The sequence below is a fragment of the Girardinichthys multiradiatus genome, chromosome 4 (assembly GCF_021462225.1).
Source record: "Girardinichthys multiradiatus isolate DD_20200921_A chromosome 4, DD_fGirMul_XY1, whole genome shotgun sequence".
NCBI lineage: Eukaryota > Metazoa > Chordata > Actinopteri > Cyprinodontiformes > Goodeidae > Girardinichthys > Girardinichthys multiradiatus.
In genome coordinates, this window is record NC_061797.1 from 7,767,032 (window position 1) to 7,791,044 (window position 24,013).

A 24,013-nucleotide genomic window follows, 5' to 3' on the forward strand; every position below is an offset into this window, starting at 1 on the left:
GAATGCTTTAGTATCCAGACCCTTATTTTTTAAATTTGTAATAATACAAACCTTGGGAGTTAGAAGATTATATTTCAGAGACCCATTTTTACCATAACAATATACCATAAGGATGGCTTAATTTTAACATGAAAGACTTCTGCAAATACCTCTACATTATCTGTTCATATGTTAAGTATTTTGATCAGTTTTGTTTTTCATCTTCTTATTGTATTTGCACTTTGAGAGCCATGTATGAATAAAGATAAAGAGCCCCTGGGTCATTATTTAGGATTGTGACACGCAGAGGGAACTACAGGTGTATGCCTTTTTGGGCAGTCTTGCTTTGATTGAAAAGAATTAACATAATTCCAGTAATTAGATATGGGAATTGGTCATTATACAAATTCATTATTCAAAAAAATAAAGGGAACGCTTAAACAACACAATACAGGTCCTTCTCAAAATATTAGCATATTGTGATAAAGTTCATTATTTTCCATAATGTAATTATGAAAATTTAACATTCATATATTTTAGATTCATTGCACACTAACTGAAATATTTCAGGTCTTTTATTGTCTTAATACGGATGATTTTGGCATACATCTCATGAAAACCCAAAATTCCTATCTCACAAAATTAGCATATCATTAAAAGGGTCTCTAAACGAGCTATGAACCTAATCATCTGAATCAACGAGTTAACTCTAAACACCTGCAAAAGATTCCTGAGGCCTTTAAAACTCCCAGCCTGGTTCATCACTCAAAACCCCAATCATGGGTAAGACTGCCGACCTGACTGCTGTCCAGAAGGCCACTATTGACACCCTCAAGCAAGAGGGTAAGACACAGAAAGACATTTCTGAACGAATAGGCTGTTCCCAGAGTGCTGTATCAAGGCACCTCAGTGGGAAGTCTGTGGGAAGGAAAAAGTGTGGCAGAAAACGCTGCACAACGAGAAGAGGTGACCGGACCCTGAGGAAGATTGTGGAGAAGGGCCGATTCCAGACCTTGGGGGACCTGCGGAAGCAGTGGACTGAGTCTGGAGTAGAAACATCCAGAGCCATCGTGCACAGGCGTGTGCAGGAAATGGGCTACAGGTGCCGCATTCCCCAGGTCAAGCCACTTTTGAACCAGAAACAGCGGCAGACGCGCCTGACCTGGGCTACAGAGAAGCAGCACTGGACTGTTGCTCAGTGGTCCAAAGTACTTTTTTCGGATGAAAGCAAATTCTGCATGTCATTTGGAAATCAAGGTGCCAGAGTCTGGAGGAAGACTGGGGAGAAGGAAATGCCAAAATGCCAGAAGTCCAGTGTCAAGTACCCACAGTCAGTGATGGTCTGGGGTGCCGTGTCAGCTGCTGGTGTTGGTCCACTGTGTTTTATCAAGGGCAGGGTCAATGCAGCTAGCTATCAGGAGATTTTGGAGCACTTCATGCTTCAATCTCCTGAAAAGCTTTATGGAGATGAAGATTTCATTTTTCAGCACGACCTGGCACCTGCTCACAGTGCCAAAACCACTGGTAAATGGTTTACTGACCATGGTATCACTGTGCTCAATTGGCCTGCCAACTCTCCTGACCTGAACCCCATAGAGAATCTGTGGGATATTGTGAAGAGAACGTTGAGAGACTCAAGACCCAACACTCTAGATGAGCTAAAGGCCGCTATCGAAGCATCCTGGGCCTCCATAAGACCTCAGCAGTGCCACAGGCTGATTGCCTCCATGCCACGCCGCATTGAAGCAGTCATTTCTGCAAAAGGATTCCCGACCAAGTATTGAGTGCATAACTGTACATGATTATTTGAAGGTTGACGTTTTTTGTATTAAAAACACTTTTGTTTTATTGGTCGGATGAAATATGCTAATTTTGTGAGATAGGAATTTTGGGTTTTCATGAGCTGTATGCCACAATCATCCGTATTAAGACAATAAAAGACCTGAAATATTTCAGTTATTGTGCAATGAATCTAAAATATATGAATCTTAAATTTTCATCATGACATTATGGAAAATAATGAACTTTATCACAATATGCTAATATTTTGAGAAGGACCTGTATAACTCCAAGTAAATCAAACTTCTGTGAAATCAAGCTGTCCACTTAGGAAGCAACACTGATTGACAATTAATTTCACATGTTGTTGTGCAAATTGAATAGACAACAGGGGGAAATCTTTGGTGATTAGCAAGACGCACTCAATAAAGGAGTGGTTCTTGTAGAATATAAACTATCTATGTGTGTAACCTGTGTGCAGATATAGTGGAGTCAAGCTTAGGGAGTGAAGTATAGAAAATGCAAGGTCATAAATTGGTGAATGACAAGAGAGGAAAGGGTTGAGAGAGGGCAAGGTTGTAAATGGAAGGCCGGAGACAAGATAAGACAAGCTTGCTAGAAGAGAATAACCAGAACCAGCCCTGGATTCCTCCTAATCCAGGACAATGCTAGACCTCATGTGGCTGGAGTGTGTCAGCAGTTCCTGCAAGATGAAGACATTGAAGCTATGGACTGGCCTGCCCGTTCCCCAGACCTGAATCTGATTGAGCACATCTGGGACATCATGTCTCGCTCCATCCACCAACGTCACGTTGCACCACAGACTGTCCAGGAGTTGGTGGATGCTTTAGTCCAGGTCTGGGAGGAGATCCCTCAGGAGACCATCCACCATCTCATCAGGAGCATGCCCAGGCGTTGTAGGGAGGTCATACAGACACGTGGAGGCCACACACAATACTGAGCCTCATTTTGACTTGTTTTAAGGACATTACATCAAAGTTGGATCAGCCTGTAGTGTGTTTTTCCACTTTAATTTTGTGTGTGACTCCAAATCCAGGCCTCCATTGGTTAATAAATTTGATTTCCAGTGATGATTTTTGTGTGATTTTGTTGTCAGCACATTCAACTTTGTACAGAACAAAGTATTCAATGAGAATATCTCATTCATTCAGATCTAGGATGTGTTATTTGAGTGTTCCCTTTATTTTTTTGAGCTGTTTATTAGGAAAAAATATAAAAAATAGTTGTGTTATTAAACACAATAGTTTTAGTGATCATTTTGTTAGGACATTTTCTGAGATGTATAAAAAACAAAATAATGAGATTGAACATTTCTATTTTAGGATTCTTATTCATGCCAACTCATAGATTAAAAATATTTCTAGTAATTGTTCATAGAAAAATAACAGCAAACACGGAATACAAGATTTATGTTCCTGTAACATTACAACCACCAAACGTCCACAGATAGTTTCTGGAGACTAGCTCCCGTTTGATTGCCATCTGGTGGAGAAAAAAGGTATTACAGCTACAACCCTGATTTCAAAATTGCATGTTGGTCTCACTTGTTTCAGTTATTGTGTATTTTTTCTTTGCTTTTGACTTTAAAGACATTAAAATTAATATTGAGATGATTACAGAAGCAAACACTGACATTGAGAGCTGCAGAATATATTACATTTATTAGAAAAACATCAGATCTCTTTTCAGCACAGTTGATTTGTTATGAATTAGTGCAGTCTGCAGTTCTCCTTCTCTTATTGGGTGGCTGGAGTGTAAATTTACTGGATAAGAAGAGTGTGGGCAGGGCTCTGCTTAATTTGTGAAAACGGCGTTTTAGACGTGTAAAAAGTGTCACAAAGCGGGCGAAAAAAAATTGCGTTTTCTCAGGACATTGAACGCTGTCGCGCGTACTGCGGGTGCTCTTATGGTGTGTTCAAACCGAACGCGAATTCTGCGAATTTTTCGCGTTATTTGTGTGCTTTTGCTCACTTGACATTCCGCGTGAACTCTGCGTTTCCAAATGTCCACCAGCGGCAACGCTTCGCCACGTCATCAAATAGGAGGAGCTTCCATCTGCTGCTTGCTGGTTTCAATAGAACATGGTGGACATGGATTTCACGGACCTAATTACGGTGTTTTACCTGTGGAGAGCCGAAAAACGCCGCCAACGTCAACGTCCCTGGGTTCACGAGATTCTTAAGGGAGGGGAACAGTTCGGAGAGTACCACCAGCTACTACAGAAGCTGCGTCTGGATGATGGTCGATTTCAGCGGTACTTCCGTCCAGCGCCGTAGAAAGAGAGAGTTACGACACTCCCATTGACTTCTATAGAAAGAATGGAATGCGGAAGTCACGTGGTTCATGGAGCTGCTAATAGTTCCAAACACCAGCAGCTCCAGCATTGGACGTAGTTCATTCTCGGTGCTTCGTAAGGATTTTTTACGGTAAGTTGATGAAAATACAACATTATATTGATATTGTGAGGCTTTAGTTGACTGTTCTGTATCGCAGTTTAGCAATAATATTTTATATCGCCAGGTTTAGTTAATTAAGCATGTTAACTCGCTTGCTGTATTTTAACTGCAGCTAGCTCATTGTAAGCATGGCGGGTTTTAGATGGGTTTATCTCATTGTGTCTGATTCAGCATTTTAAAATGTCCATTACAGCTTACATTCTTAACGTTGATAATTTTCTAATTTTTATTGTAATTCCAACTACTGAACTAGCACATCTTAAAAAATACTGTGATATTGACATGGTTAATTTAGTTAAAGTTATAGATTGTTTGTCAACGACAGCCACATAAATAGGGACATTATCATTAAACGTGATTGTGAAGATGAGTCATTTTTTATTATTCTTTTCCAGGTAAACCACACGAAAATGGCTTAAGTGAACTGCAGAACCTTGTTGCATACAAAGCGCCACAAAGGTAACAAAATTTCTGTCCTTAAAAATAATAAGAGCTGAATCAAGATGTCTGAACAAAATGATTTTAACATTTTAAGACCTTCACAAAGTTGGTATTTACAGTCATGGATGAAGTTGAAGTAGATATTAGAATCTATCTCAAGACAGAAAAATAAATTAAGAATTATTATTGGAACATATCAGCATCAATACACAGTAGAACGGTAACAAAAAATACCTTTAAACAATCAAAGGTCTGTGGTAACAGTCAACGTGTTTGCTTAGGGCTTGTTTGTTGGGGTGCAAGATGAGGTTTGACATTGTTTTTTCTTTGTGTTTTTCGCCTGGCTTTTACTTCCAAGATGTCCAGCATTGTCCAGAATTTTTTTTCTTTCATTAAAGATATGTCTTGCTGCTATTCTTAGTCTCAGCCTGATGAATCTGGTGGTTATTTTTCTTTGCACTTCGTGACATGAAGGAAGCAAGCTTTCTAATAGATTTGCTTCTCTCTCTAGAGTATCCATGGCATTTGGGAGCTCCATGACAGATTTATTGGACCTTGTTCTGAAAAGCTTTTCAACTTTCTGGACCAGACTGAAGGCTTCATGTGATGGCCGACACAGCACTCCTGGTTTGAATTCCTTCAGTATCAATAGGGTATTGTGCTCTCCTTCCAAAGTGTCATCATTTTTGCTTAATTGAACTTGAGCATCTATCACAGATGTTGGAATGTTTGATGACTTTATTCACAATGTATCCTGTAAGATGGTACAGAATACATGTTTCGCTGTTGGTGAGGTCAGGAGTATCTGTGTCTCCAATCAGCTGCTCCACACAAAGGCCAGGACTGGGAAATGTTTCCTTAATGTCCAGGAACTCTGCCAGAAGACTGCCGCCATCCTCCTGATAGCTTCCTGATTTTACAGTTGTAAGAAACTGCCCAACTGAGATTGATCTCAGTGCCTGGTGAAACTCGACTGGTGTTGGGACTGGATTCCTTTGCCTTATGCAGCTGAACAAGTTTTCAAGGCAGTCCTGAGTAAACCTGCTTGTCAACACAAACATGTGTCCATGGTCAAGCATGTCTTTCTGAATACCTAAAATTGTAGATGTTGCCATCACAATTCCTGTTTGCACTGGTTTCCAGCTTCCTGTAGGACCTATTCTAAGTCCACTGAAGAGTGCTAACATGTCTTGGAGGAATTTAATAGCTTTGTTGTACTCTTCCATCTTGTGCCTGCTGAGTCCCATCACAGGGTGACGAGAGGACATTAGATCAAACCAGTGGTTCACCTGCTCCAGAAACCAGGCTGTTGTCAGATTAGAGTTAGGTCGCTGCTCCTGCTCCACCATGTATTTCAGACCTGCACTTGCTGACTTCCTAAACACATTCAATGCAGGCCCCAACTTCATTTTGTCAAAATGACTGGGCTGAACGGTTTTTTGTGAAAGATTTGGAGCATTTGTTCCTGAAAATCTACCAAATCTTTCAAAGGACCCAGTGAAACCTCATTGTGTGGCAGACTCTCTTTTTGTACAATTTCTGGTGGAATTGTGAAGGTCTGACCACTAACCAGGGCACTCTTCAAATTCTTCACCAGATGAGGGACATCTGGCATGAAGTACAGCCTTTTGTCTGGTCTTACTGGGTGTTGGACAAATGTTTTCTTGTGGCCTACTCCAAAAGCCCGCCACATCGCTCGGTTAGCACTGCCCATGTCAGTGGTGATGTTTACCACAACAAGACCTATGGAAGCTGCTCTCTCAATGATGTCTAGGATGACTGGCTTGTAATTAGCTCCATTAGTGGAATTGCCACTAAAATGGTACCCCACAACTTGCTTCCATCTTGTTGTACTTCCTGCCAACATAAAAACACATGCATGTGTTGCAGCTCCTGTGTGACCAGGCAGCGTCAGATCCCCAAACAGCTTCCCTGTTCCTAGGTGCAGCTCCACACTAGGGGTGATTGCCATTTCATCTAGAGTAAGTATACATTCTCTTTCCATCTCTGTTAAACTGTCAACCTTTAGTTGGAGCATGTTGAAAACTTCTCCTAGCACACCTGGTTCCAGCTTAATGTGTTGCAATCTTCTTTGCTGGGTTCTGATGTCAGGGAGAGGGAGACTCATGTCCCGAAGAAGCCTGTAGCCTGTTGAGCCCACAGAAAAGCGAAGTTGTATGGCTTTTTTTAATGTGTTTTTGCTCCATCTAATGCCTCTCTTACTCTTCATACCAATAGCTTTCATTTGATCTTTTGTGAAAATGCTGCCAAAGTTCTTTTCCATTGTTAATTTTTTCTTTCGTAAGACTGCATAAATTTTCTTCTGTCTGTGAAGTTCTCTTTCTATTGTTCTTATGTGAATTTTTTGGTTTTCTAATTCTTCCCTCAGCTTTTTCACCTCGGTTTCCTGATTGTATTCCCTGTTGATGCATACGTCTTGCCCTGTTGACCCTGGCGCATCAGTTCCTGGCATGTCCCGGTCCTCTGAGGCTACAATTTCATCTTCTTTTTCCCCTTCACTTTCCCTCATCTCACTTGCCTCATTTCTGTTTCTTCCTTCCTTCATCTCTGAAATTATAATGGCACTGTTAGCATAAAGATTTGGTAAAAAATTTGAATCGTATTTAACACGGTTCGTACCAAAGTTTACTTTAGAACTATATGTGTGATCACTAGTCAGTGGATCAACATGCAGTGGAAGTTCTGCTGGACTTCTCATTGCAGGATCCTTCCTCCTCTTTGGTTCTGGGCGATGAAGAAAAAGGGTTGGCACGGCATCAGCCCTCAGTCTCACTTGGCCTGACTTTGTCCTCACAAACTGTCCTTTTTCAAAGTGTGCCTGTAAAGTGATTTATTTATTTATTTTCTTGCACATTTCATTAGGCCCTTGTGCATTTTCCAGTGCAGTGTGCAGATCGAACTTACAGCACATAGTTTCCTGTTGTTGTGACCTCTGGTGATGGTGAGGTTGCTTCTACTGACTTGAACCAACCATTTTTTCCTTCTTTCAGGATCTTTTGGGAAGCCATACATATGGATTTCTTTCTCTGACCGATTGGTGCATCCAAATGCAGCACACCCAACCATGGTAGCCTGCTGAACCTACAGAGGAACACATTTACTTTTTTTTGCCTTCTAGCTATGATATTGATTGTTTCTGTATTGTTTTCAGGGATGTCAGCAGATGTGGTGACTGACTTCAAAAGGAGCTGCTGCCAATGATGCCATGGAGGATGAACCCTCATTCGGACTTGGGCACATTTCTACCTTGTCCAGATTTGATCAGATACAGTTTATTGGTGCAGATGTAATTAATAAACTGTTTAAATGGTAGTGCAAGTACTTATTTATTAAAGCTAGTTTTGCATTTTACATATCTTACAATAAATTGTTTGGTCATTTATTTTTGCACAATTCAGTTGTTTTGTCATCTAATACGATTTTAACTACATTTTGAATTAAATGAACATTTTAGTCAATGAATTACAATTTTATAACAGTTGTCAGACTACAGTCACAATCAACTGTTATAGACACAAGTACTCAGTTCATGTGACAGCAAAAACATAGTATAATTATGTCTTCTACAAAAATTAAGAATTCATCCCAGGTCTTCAGTCATATTTTCATACAGTTACATATTTTCCTCATTCATTTAAAAATTATTAAATTTTTAAATAAAATTTTAATTCTGCTCATTTTCCACCGGTAATATTTGGATTTTTTTTTTTTTTTTTAAATACATAGGCAATAGATCTTTCCACATAGTATAGGATGTAGATCCGAAGGTAAGTTTGATCAGAGCTCTTAACTGCTGGCACAGAATACAGTTATAGCATCCTTGCTAGCATGTGCTAGCATGCGGAGGAGATCAGAAAGAGCATTTATATTAGGTATTGTTACTTCTGTTTGGATTTTCAAATTATGATTTAGTAGCCAGTAATCAGTTCATTATTATTTAATTACCAAAAGTCAGAGGAAAGAGTGAAAAAATTCGCTTTTTGCGTTATGTCGCGCCTGAAGCCGTTCAACCTGACTGACACCGCTGAGATGTTTGGAACTATTGAGAGCTACATGAACCACGTGACCGCCTATCGGCGAGTTCAAAGAGTGTCGTAACTCTCTTTTTCTATGGCGCTGCTTCCGTCTATCCAGGACCCAGTTCGAAGATCTGCTGTCCCACGTTGGGAGACAAATCGGCCTCCGGGACACCAGCTACCGGCGCTGTATCCCCGCTGCTGAACGCCTGTCCATCTGTCTTCAGTGACTAAATAAATCTCAGCTCAATAAAAAAAAAAAAAACAGCCGATTTTTAATGTTCACATCTCCTAAATATATTTGTGCCTAAACATATGGACGAGGACCGCCAAAATACACCGGGCAAGAGCTGATATGATAATGTAGCTTGGTAGCCATAAGTACTGATGTATTTTAGATAACGGCTGATTGGCAACCTAGAAATCAGGCTTGCTGACATATATATCTGAAAATTAAATACTGATAAATAAAATATAATTTCCTCCATGAAGATTACTTTTCTTTGAGCAACTGAACAACCTTCATGCTGAAAAGAGGGCTATAGTTTTTAGTTAGCCACTATATTTAATACATCATATAATGGCCTACACTCTCCAACTTAAATGATTTGCTTCAATTAGTACCAAGTAATTGAATTGAGTTTACCCAACTTAATTTATCCTCAGTGCCAAATTCTAAATTAAATATTTTCATGTTCAACATTGAAACTTATTATTTCCATTGTTTTGTATAAAAACTGGTATTATACATATGTGTCTACATGAAGAAACCTAACTGATACATTTTTTTCAGGTTTGTTACTAGATCTATCACACACTTTCTCTAGAGAGAACTGTTTTATAAATTCTGATTGAGATGTTTTTTATTTTTTCTATTTACTTTTAGATACCTTGCCACAGGGGACTCCTACAGGACAATAGCAAACAGTTTTCGTGTGGGAGTCTCCACTATCTGCAGCATTGTCCCTTAGGTGGTGGCTGCCATCTGGGACTCCCTGGTGGAGGAGTTCATGGCGATGCCCTTCACCGAAGACTGGAGGTCCATTGCTGAGGATTTCCTGCACAGGTGGAACTTCCCTCTGTGCTGTGGACGACAAGCAGGACTAAATTAAAACGGCTTTTTTCAAAGCCACCAACAAACCTTAAGCAAACCTTCTTTCATCCTATGTGTACATGAATGCTTCAGTATATGTGATGTTTGCAGATTCTTTTCCCTTCTTTCTCTGCAGGGAATACTCCGGAACTCAATGCACATCCTGACAATTAAAGGTCCTCTATTGTGTCTCCTTTTGGCTACTGTTTATTATAACATTTATTCTAATATTTATTATATTATAACTCTCTCTAAATATATATATATATAAATATATAAATCTCTCTCTCTATATATATATATATACAGTGTATATGTGTGTATATCTATACATATATAGTGTGTGTATATACAGGGGTTGGACAATGAAACTGAAACAGCTGTCATTTTAGTGTGGGAGGTTTCATGGCTAAATTGGACCAGCCTGGTAGCCAGTCTTCATTGATTGCACATTGCACCAGTAAGAGCAGAGTGTGAAGGTTCAATTAGCAGGGTAAGAGCACAGTTTTGCTCAAAATATTGAAATGCACACAACATTATGGGTGACATACCAGAGTTCAAAAGAGGACAAATTCTTGGTGCACGTCTTGCTGGCGCATCTGTGACCAAGACAGCAAGTCTTTGTGATGTATCAAGAGCCACGGTATCCAGGGTAATGTCAGCATACCACCAAGAAGGACGAACCACATCCAACAGGATTAACTGTGGACGCAAGAGGAAGCTGTCTGAAAGGGATGTCCGGGTGCTAACCCGGATTGTATCCAAAAAACATAAAACCACGGCTGCCCAAATCACGGCAGAATTAAATGTGCACCTCAACTCTCCTGTTTCCACCAGAACTGTCCGTCGGGAGCTCCACAGGGTCAATATACATGGCCGGGCTGCCAATGCCAAACGTCGGTTTCAATGGTGCAAGGAGCGCAAATCTTGGGCTGTGGACAATGTGAAACATGTATTGTTCTCTGATGAGTCCACCTTTACTGTTTTCCCCACATCCGGGAGAGTTACGTTGTGGAGAAGCCCCAAAGAAGCGTACCACCCAGACTGTTGCATGCCCAGAGTGAAGCATGGGGGTGGATCAGTGATGGTTTGAGCTGCCATATCATGGCATTCCCTTGGCCCAATACTTGTGCTAGATGGGCGCGTCACTGCCAAGGACTACCGAACCATTCTTGAGGACCATGTGCATCCAATGGTTCAAACATTGTATCCTGAAGGCGGTGCCGTGTATCAGGATGACAATGCACCAATACACACAGCAAGACTGGTGAAAGATTGGTTTGATGAACATGAAAGTGAAGTTGAACATCTCCCTTGGCCTGCACAGTCACCAGATCTAAATATTATTGAGCCACTTTGGGGTGTTTTGGAGGAGCAAGTCAGGAAACGTTTTCCTCCACCAGTATCACGTAGTGACCTGGCCACTATCCTGCAAGAAGAATGGCTTAAAATCCCTCTGACCACTGTGCAGAACTTGTACAGGTCCTTCTCAAAATATTAGCATATTGTGATAAAGTTAATTATTTTCCATAATGTCATGATGAAAATTTAACATTCATATATTTTAGATTCATTGCACACTGACTGAAATATTTCAGGTATTTTATTGTCTTAATACGGATAATTTTGGCATACAGCTCATGAAAACCCAGAATTCCTATCTCACAAAATTAGCATATTTCATCTGACCAATAAAAGAAAAGTGTTTTTAATACAAAAAACGTCAACCTTCAAATAATCATGTACAGTTATGCACTCAATACTTGGTCGGGAATCCTTTGGCAGAAATGACTGCTTCAATGCGGCGTGGCATGGAGGCAATCAGCCTGTGGTACTGCTGAGGTCTTATGGAGGCCCAGGATGCTTCGATAGCGGCCTTTAGCTCATCCAGAGTGTTGGGTCTTGAGTCTCTCAACGTTCTCTTCACAATATCCCACAGATTCTCTATGGGGTTCAGGTTAGGAGAGTTGGCAGGCCAATTGAGCATTTTGGCATTTCCTTCTCCCCAGTCTTCCTCCAGACTCTGGCACCTTGATTTCCGAATGACATGCAGAATTTGCTTTCATCCGAAAAAAGTACTTTGGACCACAACAGTCCAGTGCTGCTTCTCTGTAGCCCAGGTCAGGCGCTTCTGCCGCTGTTTCTGGTTCAAAAGTGGCTTGACCTGGGGAATGCGGCACCTGTAGCCCATTTCCTGCACACGCCTGTGCACGGTGGCTCTGGATGTTTCTACTCCAGACTCAGTCCACTGCTTCCGCAGGTCCCCCAAGGTCTGGAATCGGCCCTTCTCCACAATCTTCCTCAGGGTCCGGTCACCTCTTCTCGTTGTGCAGCGTTTTCTGCCACACTTTTTCCTTCCAACAGACTTCCCACTGAGGTGCCTTGATACAGCACTCTGGGAACAGCCTATTCGTTCAGAAATGTCTTTCTGTGTCTTACCCTCTTGCTTGAGGGTGTCAATAGTGGCCTTCTGGACAGCAGTCAGGTCGGCAGTCTTACCCATGATTGGGGTTTTGAGTGATGAACCAGGCTGGGAGTTTTAAAGGCCTCAGGAATCTTTTGCAGGTGTTTAGAGTTAACTCATTGATTAAGATGATTAGGTTCATAGCTCGTTTAGAGACCCTTTTAATGATATGCTAATTTTGTGAGATAGGAATTTTGGGTTTTCATGAGCTGTATGCCAAAATCATCCGTATTAAGACAATAAAAGACCTGAAATATTTCAGTTATTGTGCAATGAATCTAAAATATATGAATGTTAAATTTTCATCATGACATTATGGAAAATAATGAACTTTATCACAATATGCTAATATTTTGAGAAGGACCTCTATTAGAACAAGTAAGAGGTATCACAGTAGAGAGAAATCAGATCAAATGAAAGAGCCTTCACACACCAAACAATCCAACGAGTTCAACAGCAAAAACAGGAAGTGACAAATACGCCTTACCACACCTACCCAGCAGAGGCAGTCTGCTGGATAGGCGTCCAGCAAAACTTGCGGACCAAGTTCAAACAACTTATTTTTCCTGATTGCATTGATGCTAATGCCCAAAGCAGAACCTGTGGTTTATTCAACAAGATGCAGAGAAAAGATCTGGTTAAGAGCTAAAGTTAATTCATTAAAAATAAAAATAATTTATTTTGAAGTAAAGGATTTTGTGTTCTACAAAGGTTTCAAGCTCTAACCATACGATTTAAAATATTTCTATGATTTTATCCATATTGTATATAGGAAATATATCATTTTGACCAGGGGTGTTGTTAGAATCCTGAAACATTGGAGCCTTAGCCAGAAACAGTTGAAACATCTGCAGAACAGTAGAGCAAATTCTCAAATTAAAATTATATAGATCATTATGTAGTTCATAGACAGTTTTTTTAAATGAATGTGAATTCTGTGTGTACAGTCATTTACTTGGTTTGTATGTTTTTTATTGTTAGCAGCTGAGGTAAAGGCTAAAGTACACTGCTCAAAAAAAAAAGGGAACACTTAAATAACAGATCTGAATGAATGAAATATTCTCATTGAATACTTTGTTCTGTACAAAGTTGAATGTGCTGACAACAAAATCACACAAAAATCATCAATGGAAATCAGATTAATTAACCAATGGAGGCCTGGATTTGGAGTCACACACAAAATTAAAGTGGAAAAACACACTAAAGGCTGATCCAACTTTGATGTAATGTCCTTAAAACAAGTCACAATGAGGCTCAGTATTGTGTGTGGCCTCCACGTGCCTGTATGACCTCCCTACAATGCCTGGGCATGCTCCTAATGAGACGATGGATGGTCTCCTGAGGGATCTCCTCCCAGACCTGGACTAAAGCATCCGCCAACTCCTGGACAGTCTTTGGTGCAACGTGACGTTGGTGGATGGAGTGAGACATGATGTCCCAGATGTGCTCAATCGGATTCAGGTCTGGGGCCCTCATACCATCCTTATGGAGTTGGTTTCTAACTGTTTGTGCAGACACATGCACATTTGTGGCCTGCTGGAGGTCATTTTGCAGGGCTCTAGCAGTGCTCCCCCTGTTTCTCCTTGCACAAAGGCGTAGGTAGCGGTCCTGCTGCTGGGTTGATGCCCTCCTACGGCCTCCTCCACGTCTCCTGGTGTATTGGCCTGTCTCCTGGTAGCGCCTCCAGGCTCTGGACACTACGCTGACAGACACAGTAAACCTTCCTGTCACAGCTCGCATTGATGTGCCATCCTGGATGAGCTGCACTTCCAGACCCACTTGTGTGGGTTGTAGAGTCCGTCTCATGCTACCACGAGTGTGAAAACACCACCAACATTCAAAAGTGACCAAAACATCAGCCAGAAAGCATAGGTACTGAGAAGTTGGGGCCATCCATTTGGTCGTACATTTTGACGCACGCAGCTCAACAGACGTCGCAGCTCTGACGTCACTGGAAGTATAAACCGGCTGAGATGCATAGTCTCGGGGCCATTTCCACCTGTCGCAGGACAGCGTATAGGAGGCGCATTTCTGGAGAGACAAGAGCTCGCAGGCGAACATTTGCTCCACAAGGCCATTCCCGGAAGAGCTTGAAAGCTGGAAATCTGTCTGATACGAGAAGATCACAGGATTTATTTGCCGATTGAAGACCCTGCCACAACCGGCGCAGGTGAAAACCTACAGAGGTTCTATGTCCAAGGAGATGAGTTTCCTCCTTGTGTACGCAGTCGACTAAAGGTTCTTCATCTTATCCCCTCCTGGACGGATGAGAAGTTACGGTTTTTTTCTTAATTCGATCACGGACACGTTTATGACCCTTTTGTTAAGATTTGGAGCGATCAGCTGGTTGTGGTTAAAGGGGCGTGGCACCACCATTTTATCAGCTGATCGCTGCGATCGAGACATCAACACAACAGGAGGATTTCTTTCCATTTAACCCAAATTACACATTTTGTCCATAAACTGCTGGTTTGATCTTCATAGACACTAAATGCATATATATATATTTCTTTTATTATTATTGTTAGGTAGTCATTGTTATTCCCTTTGTGTAGAACGGTGCATGTTAGTTGGGTGAAGGTTTTTGGACCAGAATAATTGTATATCAGGATTATTTGGCTTCAATAAATCTTCATATACATAATTAAGTGAAGCGTTTGTTTTTAGTTTGTGCAAGAGAGATTTATCTGTCAAATAAAGGTCAAAGTTCCCCCACCTTCGGTGAAGCGGTTGAATAAACAGTGACAGTTTGTGGTTTTGGTTAATAATTTGTAATTATTAAAGAGCTTTGAGCCCATAATCACAACACCAGAGGATATCTCTGATTTCTATTCGTAAGTGATGATTTTTGGTTAAGAAATTAATATTTTTCAAATTATTATTTTAAATTATGATTCTTGATGAATATTAATTAATCAATAATCATATATTCCTTACAGTGGTCTGTGGTCCCCACCTGCAGAACCACTCCTTTATTGAGTGTGTCTTGCTAATCGCCAAAGATTTCCCCCTGTTGTCTATTCAATTTGAACAACAGCTGTGAAATTTATTGTCAATCAGTGTTGCTTCCTAAGTGGACAGTTTGATTTCACAGACGTTTGATTTACTTGGAGTTATGTTGTGTTGTTCAAAAATAGTCTGATATTTTATCTATAACAAAGGTTTTTACACTGTCCCTTATTACAATTTAGTTTGTCAAGCAATCACTTCATTGTGACCTTCTTATGAAAACTCTTGTTTTGTTTGTATTAATATTTTAACATGCAATATTTGATATTTTTAACATTTTATTATATTTCTCAATTCACTAATGCACTTAGTAGATAATTTTCTCTTCCACTGTATTTTTCCATTTTGTTTTATTTGTTTGTTCATTGTATTAACTCTGATCTATAAATGATTCAGGGACACAAAGGTATATTAATAAATCGAAGTTAAACTGAAGATTCTTGGTGTTTCTCATATCCTCTTTCAGGTTTTTGTTGAACTTTTCTCCTCATTTCTAGATTTATGGGGATGTCTCTTTGGTTCTACATTTTTGATTTACTCATATGAATGAATTTATTCTGTTCATTTTATGAATAAAGAAAAACTGGTCCAGTTTACCAATTCATATCTAAATCAGTCACAACACAGCTAAAGATCAAAGGAAAAGTTCAGTTTAACACCTTTACTTAAAAATATTGTCTGAATTCTTAGAAAGAGATGAAAAAAATGATTCATGAAGTTTTAAAATGTGCAAATTTATCCTATTTGTACTGTGTTCAGGAACCAGTTCAGCTCTGCTGTTTCTCCTCCGGTCTCAGTCACACTGAAGAAAAAAACCTAATAACTCCTTGAGTGCAGAGTTTAGACACTTTGAGCTCAATTACCAGCCATATGTGTGCATAGTGTGCCAAGCTATTGTCTTTTTTTAAGTTATATGTTTTGTGCAGGGGGCTTATTGTATGAAAAACAAAACAAGTGCAAACAAATCTGCCTGTTTTTAAGTACTCATGAGGAATTCTAGTGGCATCATGCAAGTTTTTATTAGGTAGACTTTTTCTTTTTTTTCCAGAGATCCGGAGCTGTTCCAAAAACCTCCGTGGTCCTCGGCCCTGGACGTTAAGGTCTACTGGCACTTAAAATCTAGACTATAAGAGTATTGGGTTTTTAGTTTTATCTCTCTGCCTCTGTGGCTGACTCAGACATTTAAGACTATACAGAGGGAAAAAAACACAAAGAAAATGTCCATACATTACAGGGATTTCTCCATTTATTCATTTTGCAGAGCCTTGCAAGTATTCAAACCTCTTAAACTTTTTTACCACAAATGTCAATATATGGAATTCCATGTCATGAACAAACACAAAGAAGTGCATAATTGTGAAGTGGAAGGAAAATTATGCAAGGTATACTATTTTATTTTCACTAGTAAAAATCTTAAAATATGGCATACATTTGTGTTCAGCCCCCCCTCGGTTAATTCTTTGGAATTCTCTAGATTTACCCTTTAGCTTAAGCCCAGTCAGATTGGATGATCATCAGTTTTTTAGTCATTCTCAGATGGATTTTGGTCCACACTTTAATGGACCATTCTAACACATGTAAATGCTCGTACTCGTACTCATCATCTTCCGCTTTATCCGGAACCGGGTCGTGGGGGCAGCAGACTCAGCAGAGACACCCAGGCCTCCCTCTCCCCAGACACCTCCTCCAGCTCCTCCAGGGAGAGCCCAAGGCATTCCCAGGCCAGCCGAGAGACATAGTCCCTCCAGTGTGTCCTGGGCCGTCCCCTGGCCCTCCTCCCGGTGGCCTGGAACACCTCCCGAGGAAGGCTTCCAGGAGCCATCCGGTATAGATGCCCAAGGCACCTCAACTGGCTTCTCTCAATGTGGAGGAGCAGCGGCTCTACTCCGAGCCCCTCCCGGATGGCCTAGCTCCTCAGTCTATCTCTAAGGGAGTGCCCAGCCACCCTACGGAGGAAGCTAATTTCAACCGCTGGTATCCGGGATCTTGTTCTTTCGTTCATGACCCAAAGTTCATGGCCATAGGTAGAAACGTAGACTGACCGGTAAATTGAGAGCTTCGCTTTTCGGCTCAGCTCTCTTCACCACAATGGACCGGCACAGCGACCCCATTACTGTGGCAGCCAGACCGATCCGTCTGTCGATCTCCCGCTCCATTCTTCCCTCACCGGTGGGGACTTGAACTCCTCCACTTGAGGCAAGAACTCCCCTCCAACCTGAAGAGGACAAGCCACCCTTTTCCGGTCGAGAACCATGGCTTCGGACTTGGAGGAGCTGATCTTCATCCCAGCCGCTTCACACTCGGCTGCGAACCGCCCAGTGCATTCTGTAGGTGTAGAGAGGGCCAGCAGGACCATGTCATCTGCAAAAGAAGAGACGAAATCCACTGGTCCCCAAACCAGATCCCCTCCGGCTCTTGTCTATGCCAAGAAATCCTGTCCATAAAAGTTATGAACAGGACTGGTGACAAAGTGCAGCCCTGCCGGAGTCCAACATGCACCGGGAACATGTCTGACTTAGTGCCGGCAATGCGGACCAAACTCCTGTTGCGCTTGTACAGGGACTGGAGGGCCCCTTATAAAGGGCCCCCGATTCCAAACTCCTGGAGCACACTCGACAGGGCACCATGAGGGACACAGTCAAATGCCTGCTCCAGGTCCATAAAACACATGTAGACAGGTTGGGTAAACTTTCATGAACCCTCGAGTACCCTGTAGAGGGTACAGAGCTGGTCCAGTGTTTCACGACCGGGACGAAAACCACACTGCTCCTCCTGAAGCCGAAGTTCAACTATTGGCCAGACTCTCCTCTCCAATACCTTGGGGTAGGCCTTACCAGGGTGGCTGACGAGTGTGATCCCCCAGTAGTTGGAACACACCCTCCGGTCCCCCTTCTTATTAAGGGGGACCACCACCCCAGTCTGCCATTCCAGTGGCACTGTCCCCGACCGCAACGCAGTGTTGAAGAGGCGTCTCAACAATGACAGCCCCACAACAGAGACTTGAGGTACTCAGGGCAGATCTCATCCACCCCCGAAGCCCTGCCACTGCGGATCTTTTAAACCACCTCAGTGACTTCAGCCTGGGTGATGAAAGAGTCCAACCCCGAGTCCCCAGCCTCTGCTTCCACCAGGGAATGCGTGACGGCAGGATTGAGGAGATCCCCGAAGTACTCCTTCCACCGCCCAATAATGTCCCCAGTCGAGGTCAGCAGCCTTCCACCCCAACTGTAAACAGTGTTGGCGAAGCACTGCTTCCCCCTCCTGAGGTGCCGGACGATTTGCCAGAATCGCTTTGAGGCCAGCCGGTAGTCCTTCTCCTTGGCCTCACCAAACTCCTCTCAGGCCAGAGTTTTTGCCTCTGCCTCAACCCTGGCCATGGCACGCTTGGCCTCACGGTACCCATCAGCCACCTCAGCAGTCCCGCAAGCTAACCACAGCCGATAGGACTCAGCTTGCCAGTGTCCACCACCGGGTTCGGGGATTGCCGCTGTGACCGGCACTGCAGACCTTGCAGCCGCAGCTACAGGCAGCAGCATCGACAAAAGATGCGGAGAATATAGTCCACTCAGATTCTATGTCTCCAACATCCCCCGGAATCGGGTCAAAGCTCTCCCGGAGGTGGGAGTTGAATACATCCATGACTGAGGGCTCAACCAGACGTTTCCAGCAGACCCTCACTATGCGCTTGGGCCTGCCAAGTCTGTCCGGCTTTCTTCTCTTCCAGCGGATCCAACTCACCACCAGGTGGTGATCAGTGGACAGCTCAGCCCCTGTCTTCACCCAAGTGTCCAAAACATGCGCCCGAAGGTCTGACGACACAACAACAAAGTCGATCATCAACCTTTTACGAGAGGGTTCCAACTCCAATCCTCAAGCCCTACTGTCCAGCAACATTTAGAGGTATCCCTGAATCAAGTGAGTAAACTAATGTCTCACCATGTCCTGAGGTTCTGCAAGGGTCTGGTAATGAGCCACATGCAGATTGACCAAAACATATTCTAACCACCTTTTCTAAATATTCAAGAGGAATTTGCATCACAACTTTCATATCTAGAAATTATGTACAACAAGGATTCTACCATAAAGAGAAGCAAGGACAGGAAGGACACACAATTATCCTTACACCATACATTACCTTTCCCACCATGTGAGCGGGGCCACCACTGAGAAGCCCTGATTTGCTGAATATGAGGCCAACTGACCTGAGAAATACAAATTGTTAACAAGCAGAAAATTCATATTCTGTCCCTTGCCAAGGCTATGAATAAAGTAGGTTTTGAAATTTTGCTAAAACATGTAAATACAGTAGTTTATTCAATGCCTATCAGGACCATAACACAGACTAATTAGCTGGTATATGTCAAAGCAGAAATAATCATTAAGGTGCCTCGCTATAGGACACAAACCACAACCAATAACCAGCAATGCCCCCATTAAAGTGAAAGCTAGAAGCTAAGATCAAGGCCACATAAAGAGAAAGTGGACCAGCTGCCAAAGCAACAGAACAGTACAGTGAAGGTAAACTGTCCCCAAAAACAGGGCAATTTCTCCACATCAGAGATTCTAGCAGTACCCTGCCTCATTCATGTAAGTAGCTGAAGCCAGGAAAATAGGGTGTGCTAAACGTGTTGTGAAAAATCATCACCTGTCTGACAGCATAGAGCAGGCTAAAAGTCTCAAAATCAGACCCAATCATGCCCCAATCCAAACAAATTGAAGAACAGATGAGATACAAAGTAACTGTCATCTACCAGTCTCTACCAGCCTTTTCCAAGGCTTTGGGACTCCAGAAAACTGGAGTTAGAGCCATTATCCACAGATGGAGAAAAAAATGGAGTGGTGAACCTTACCGGGAGTGGCCAACCTAACAAGATTACTCCAAGAGCATATCTATGAGTCATCCAGGAGTTCACAAAATAATCCAGAAGAACAGCACTTAAAGCACTTCACTTGCCTTAGTTAATGTCAGTGTTCATGATTCAACAATAAGAAAGAGACTAGACTAAAATGTCATCCATGGGAGCCTTCCAAGGTAAAACAGCCTCTGACCAAAAAGAACACATAGGCCCGTCTCATATATTTACCCAAAACATCTTTATGTTTCCCAAGACTTTTGATAGAATATGATGTGGAACTCTTTGGAAGGTGCAAATGTTATTACATCTGGAGTAAAACTAATGCAAACTTTCAGAAAAAAGAACATTTATTAGTATGATGGCCTAGGGCAGCTTTACTTCTTCAGGATGACTTTGTGTAATTGATAGAACCATGATTTTCTGCATCTAGCAGAAATCCTAAAAGAGAATGTATAGCCATCAGTGACCTTAAGCTCCAACACACTTGAGCAGGACAAGGATCTGAAGCACACCAGCAAGTAGAACCATGAATTGCTCAAAGAACATTTTGAGATTTTGGAGTGGCCTAGTTAAGGTCTTGACTTAAATTCGAGTAAGAGTCAATGGTAAAACCTTGAACGTGCCATTTATGCTCAATAACCCTCCAACGTTGCTGAATAAACACAATTCTAAATCGTCACTGGTGAGGATTAGGCCCACTCTCTTGATGCCAAATGTTGCCACCAGGGGTGCCTCAACTGTTATACTGTTTTGTGACCTAGGGCAAGATTAGCATAGATTGTTGTTTTTTTTTACTTAATAAATAAAATGATCTTTGAAAACTGCTTTTTGTAGTTACTCAGGTTATCTTTGTCTGATATTAAGATTTGTTTGATGATCTGAAACATTTAATTGTGGCAACTAGAGGGAAAATGTAAAAGTTTAAATTCTTTTTCACAGCAATGTACAATGAGAATTAGGGTATACTCAGGTCTGTGCTTGTTTGCAAATTCATACTGTGTCAGAAGTTTCAATGTAAGATATGGGAGTTGCTATATGTACAGTTGTAACACACATTTTTAAATTTTTTTCTCCTTCTGGCACCTCATAGGGAATTTTAGGTCCAGATATGCCAGACAGTTCACCTGCCAAGGGAGCTGAATGCTGGACCAAATAACACAATTGTGTACTGCATAATTCGGGTATCTGAAAGGGTCAGAGAACTCATCTTCCATGCTATTTCCATCACTCTGCACAAGTTGTCAACTCATCTTTTAACAACTGTACTCTGATTTAACCTTTTTGTTCAGTTTTGTGACAGTCTTACAGACTGTAAACAGAAGTTTAAACAGAGTTTAAACTGAGAATTATTGTTTTTCAGAAAAATTGACAGTTGTTTTAAAAAAAGGCTTAACCTAGATGTTGGAATCTCAGCTATAAATGTTTAATTTTGTATAATGGGATCATTATTCTGTCTTACTCAAATTTATGCAAGTAGGACTTATATAACTTAGTAACGGTTTTAAAGCCAAAAACCAGATATGCTCCATCATTGTATGTTGGCTTATAAAGTAAAGGCTAATAAAGGAAGAATGTGAATTAATCAACTTGTCAAAAGTAAGTCAATCACTTCAAATCAAATATTTCCTGTAAAATAAGGCATTTGTAACAGGGAAGATAAACTACAACTTTTCACTACCTAACAACAATACATCTTGATGTTATGTTGCATAATTACAACTTATGATTTTTTTTCATTATATTAATAATATAAAGTACCAGTATAATAAATTATATTAGTACTATTGTTTGTGTGCATCACTGCTGAAATTGAGAAGGCAATTGGACATTTTTACATAAAATTGGCATTTCAAATTACTAAGCGTTAGTTAATACACTTTAAATTCAGCTGAATATATTTTGTTTTGTAGACATCTTTAAATAGCTCAGAAAAACTATCTGATAGCAGGATAATCGGCCCGAGTGTTCATGGCAAGAACATTTCAGGACTTCAGGAACGAGTCAGCTTAACCATAAAAACTGCCACATTCATGAATGTGACTATGATTTTAATTTTACTTTTTCATAAAACAGTAAGCTACATACACTGCTCAAAAAAATAAAGGGAACACTTAAACAACACAATATAACTCCAAGTAAATCAAACTTCTGTGAAATCAAACTGTCCACTTAGGAAACAACACTGATTGACAATTAATTTCACATGTTGTTGTGTAAATAGAATAGACAACAGGGGGAAATCTTTGGTGATTAGCAAAACACACTCAATAAAGAAGTGGATCTGCAGGTGGGGACCACAGACCACTTCTCAGTACCAATGCTTTCTGGTTGATGTTTTGGTCACTTTTGAATGTTGGTGGTGCTTTCACACTCGTGGTAGCATGAGACGGACTCTACAACCCACACAAGTGGCTCAGGTAGTGCAGCTCATCCAGGATGGAACATCAATGCAAGCTGTGGCAAAAAGGTTTGCTGTGTCTGTCAGCGTAGTGTCCAGAGCCTGGAGGCACTACCAGGAGACAGGCCAGTACACGAGGAGACGTGGAGGAGGCCGTAGGAGGGCAACAACCCAGCAGCAGGACCGCTACCTCCGCCTTTGTGCAAGGAGGAACAGGAGGAGCACTGCCAGAGACCTGCAAAATGACCTCCAGCAGGCCACAAATGTGCATGTGTCTGCACAAACGGTTAGAAACCGACGTCCACAAATGGGGGTTGTGCTCACAGCCCAACACCGTGCAGGACACTTGGCATTTGCCAGAGAACACCAGGATTGGCAAATTTGCCACTGGTGCCCTGTGCTCTTCACAGATGAAAGCAGGTTCACACTGAGCACATGTGACAGACGTGACAGAGTCTGGAGACACCGTGGAGAACAATCTGCTGCCTGCAACATCCTTCAGCATGACCGGTGTGGCAGTGGGTCAGTAATGGTGCAGGGTGGCATTACTTTCCGTGTGCTCGCCAGAGGCAGCCTGACTGCCATTAGGTACCGAGATGAGATCCTCAGACCCCTTGTGAGACCATATGCTGGTGCGGTTGGCCCTGGGTTCCTCCTAATGCAGGACCATTCTAGACCTCAAGTGGCTGTATTTTGCAATATTACTAAAAATGTGAATAAAAGATAAAATATTATATGACTCTCTAAAACCTAATTTTGATGTTTTTCAGTCCACTTAATGTTATAGATTTTATTTCCCTGCCATATAATAATAATATGCTGCCTGTTTTTTATTCCTTTGTGTGTAGATGCTATATAACCAATAGAAACGTGAAGATGGGGACCACACTTGGACTGTTCAGTGTGGTGTTCCTCTGGAATGTGATCATGTTTGGACTGATAGCTAAATGGCTAATGGGTGACAACTTTATAAAACAGGTATAGTTACCTTACAGTTGGGTATAATCATTGTAATTGTTTCACTGACACATTAATGTGTGTTTATTAACTGTTTCTTAAGAATATTAACATAAACATTCTGTCTGTATTAGTTAGTATTACTGAACACATCTAAAGGGCCAGTTGACACTCGTATATCAACCTGCCAGGCCACAGCGCTCCTGAGGTGCGTTGCCCTTAACAATTATCCTTTAAACCTGTGCCTGAGTTCTGTGAGTCTCAAGCTGGTGACTGGTCAGACAGGAAAAAGAGATCCCCTTCTGGGCTACCCCTCAATGTGCTGATACTTCAACTGAAGACTGTTAACCTTGTGCAGTTAACATCCTAAGGCTTTGTAATGACAGCTTCTGTGTTGTGGATTCACCGTAAATATCTGAGATTTGTGATTCGGCCAAAGAGGAATGTTGACAGGCGCTTGAGGCTGTTTGTCTTAACTTCACGTTGAGAGATTGGTTAAAGATTTTGTGCATCAACACCTTTG